The sequence below is a fragment of the Propithecus coquereli genome, unplaced genomic scaffold (assembly GCF_000956105.1).
Source record: "Propithecus coquereli isolate 6110/MARCELLA unplaced genomic scaffold, Pcoq_1.0 Scaffold106, whole genome shotgun sequence".
NCBI classification, from domain to species: Eukaryota; Metazoa; Chordata; class Mammalia; order Primates; family Indriidae; genus Propithecus; species Propithecus coquereli.
Window position 1 is genome coordinate 1913054 of NW_012134525.1, and position 3505 is coordinate 1916558.

Consider the following 3505-nt stretch of genomic DNA (forward strand, 5'->3'; position numbering starts at 1 on the left):
TTTCTATTCACAAGCCTCCCTTTTCAAACAGCTTTACAACACACATGGGTAGGGCTTATAATTTTGCTCCTCTAAACAATACTTTTCTTTGGAAAACAAGCCCTGCATAGAGTTTCATCAAGTTGTTTCACTTTAAACATACTTATTTCTAGAGCACTAGTACATGCAGAAACTACAAAGGGATGAAAAGCTTAAAAAGTAGATTCTAGAAGATGAACTCAAGTCATTTTAACAAATACTTTTCTTCTAAATATTAGGATATATCTTGAAATACTCAGTGATGAAAGATTTGGTCTGCTAAGGAATTTGGCTTAATAGCTAAATACTCCAGGCTACAAAGTTAACATAGGTTAGATAGATCTTATAACACTTTACCTCGATCTGTTAAAATAAGCCAATATGAAACCAGAAAAGCATTACTAGCTCTGCTTTAGTGCCTAAAGTATCACACTATCACACTTAGAAATAGAAAGAAATCTTATCTTCCCCTTAACATGGTTATTGTAATGCTACACAGATTTTTTAAATGTTAAAAATAAAAAAATCCTTGAAAATATATTATCAGAGGGAATGAAGTATTGAACATGTTATACAAGTCATTGTTCAGGGAGAGCTTAGTCTACTTTTTCCATGCGTGATGTGTCACCATCTCCTTCAAGAGGTGGCATCTCTTCAGTTACAGCAGCATTGGTATCATCAGCAGTAGGGTGATCTTCATCAATACCCGGACCAAGTTTGATCATCCTGTAGATCCTATTAGCCTGTGTCTGGGGATCTTCCAAACTGAAGCCAGAAGACAGGAGTACAGTTTCATAAAACAAGATGACCAGATCCTTCACAGACTTGTCATTCTTGTCAGCCTGTGCCTTTTGCCTTAAGGCCTCAGTAATGGAATGGTCAGGGTTTATCTCCAGGTGTTTCTTCACTGCCATATAACCCATTGTCTAGTTGTTTCTTAGGGCTTGAGCTTTCATAATTCTTTCCATGTTTGCTCTCCAGTCATATGTGACAATACAGCATGGGATTGTCACCAATCAGTTTGACACAACCACCTTTTCAACTTTTTTCTCCAAGATGTCTTCCATGATTTTGCAGAGGTTTTCAAACTTTGTTTTCTTCTCTTCCTGTTTCTGTTTCTCTTCTTCATCTTCTGGAAGTTCCAAGCCTTCTTTGGTGACTGACACTAAAGTTTTCCCCTCAAATTCCTTCAGCTGTTGGACACAGTACTCATCAATTGGCTCGATCATATAGATCACTTCTAAGCCATGCTTCCGAAGACATTGCATGAAGGCTGAGTTACCTACCTGGCCCTTGGTCTCACCTGTGATGTAGCAGATATGTTTCTGGTTTTCCTTCATTCTGGTACAATAGTCCTTGAGAGAAACCGTCTCATCACCAGAAGCAGATGTGTAGTATTGTAATAGCTCTGAAAGCTTCTTCTGATTTTGAGAGTCATCATGTATTCTAAGCTTTATGTTTTTAGAGAATTGCTCATGAAACTTTTTGTAGTTCTCTTTATCTTCTGCCTCGATTAAAAAAAAAAAAAAAACCTTCTTTGAATTTTTTATGTCTTCCAATTGGCCCCTGATGATCACAACCACAGGTGAGTAGATTATAGAATATGGATAATCAATAGGTTTTTTTCAGATAGTAAAGGCTTGAATATGGAAGAAACGATGTTAGGTATATTTCACAGTGACCTAGTTTCATGGCCACAGCTTATTGCACCATGGTGGGCACTTTACTTAGGGACAGCAGATTCGAGGCTGATCCACTGTCTTTGACAAAGTTTGGCATAAAGTGCTCTGTCCATTAGATGCATTGAGTCCTTAAAGAGGACTATCGGCATGTGAGATGAACTGAGTCCTAAGAAGGGCGGCTTAGCTGTCTCCACCAAGATTCTTTCTCTTAAGCTTTTGAACCAAGAGTCCCAGTTCAAAGCTCGACTACAAGAAACATGCAATGCAGTTGAACCAGGTTAATAGTAGAGCATTAGTAGCTCATGAATTCCTGTCATGGATTTTTTCAGAGACACTTGGCCTATGAATCACTCTCTTCTACCCTCAGCAAAAGCATTTCCATAATTAAGATCGGGTTTATTTTGTGAGATGGTTATATCTCTACCATTGGAATGTTCAAGCAGAGAATAGATACCTGTAAAGTTAGACTATAAGCTGTATTAAATATATGTATTCCTGGGCTCTGCTCTAGACCTATTGAATAAGAATATCCTAAGAATGAGTTCAGGTAATATACATTAAAAATAGCAATAATAACAATAAGAACTCTCTCTTCCAGGTGATTTTGAGGTAAATCTGTCAGACATGGGAAGAAAAAGGCTATGTGACTATTCTGGCTATTAATTGCTGAATGACGAACTATCTTAACATGCAGTGTCTTACCATTTTTATCATATCTCATGACTTTGTGACTCATGAACTCAAGCAGGTTTCTGCTGAGGGATTCTTCTGTGCCATCTGGCATTGGCTAGGGATGCTTGGTGATATTTCACTGGAGTCTGGTTTCATCTGGAATATGCAAGACAGCTTCACTTATATACTTGGCATGTTGGTGGGCACAGCTGAGCCCTTCTTCCTCTCCATATAGTCTCCGCAATTCTCCTTGTGGTCTTTCTAACAAGAGAGTTGAACATCTGAGGTGGTGGCTTGGCCTAAAGAGATGGCTCAGAGCTCTCGCGTGCTGACAGTCCTCTTTAAGGCTAGGCTTGCATCTGGCATGTGTCACTTTCACTCTTCTTTATTGGTTTAAGTTGTCACAAGCCAGCTCAGATTTGAGGAGAGGGAAAATAGACCCCCATCTCTCAATGAGAGAAGAGTTACAGAGTTTGTAGCCATCTTTAATCCATCACGATGGCCTCTTAGTTTATTGTAAATTATGTCTTTAAATCCTGAGGGGATGGCATATAAGAAGGACAATTACAGTCTCTAGGAGCTGCATGGGAAGATAGTTGGCCAGCAGGGCATTGCTAGGCAAAGGGATGTCTGCCTTATCCTCTGTTAGAAAAGGAAGCACATAATGATGAAGGGAACACAAACAGAGGGAGGTGGACTAAAGATAATTTTATCCTAGGCAGAGTGTTATTTAAAACTGTTTCAAATCAGAGTAGCCCACTGAAATAGGATGGCAAAGAATTTGAGTCTGTAGGTTACTTGTGGATTGAAAGTGATATTATTTGCTAAATTCTCTCCAAACTTATGTCACTATATGCTATCAACCACCAGAAATAATGATAGTAACAATTACATCAATACATTCAATTTGTCATTCTTTCAAGTTAATATGAATATATGCATTCTTTACACTGAAATAATCTATATCTTTTAACTGAAAAGGAAAGAGAGGAGAAATATTTAACTAAAAGTCCTTTAGATTTTTAAAAGATATCATTAAACATAATAATAGGGTTACTGCTATAATTTTTCTTGGAAGCTGAACTGATTGTATTTCTCCCATTGTAACTTAAGTCTTCTGAATTGCCTTTCTT

General features: G+C 37.9%; 1 pseudogene across 1 annotated transcript in view; it reads right to left on the reverse strand.

The window, feature by feature from the left end:
• Positions 1–614: 614 nt before the first annotated feature.
• LOC105811962 overlaps positions 615–3505 on the reverse strand; it is a 4019-nt pseudogene continuing 1128 nt past the window's right edge. The window contains exons 2-3 of the transcript XR_001137584.1: positions 2941–3014; positions 615–1526 (exon numbers count right to left, since the gene is read on the reverse strand). The product of XR_001137584.1 is annotated as a heat shock protein HSP 90-alpha pseudogene (transcript). The remainder of the gene's footprint in view (positions 1527–2940; positions 3015–3505) is intronic.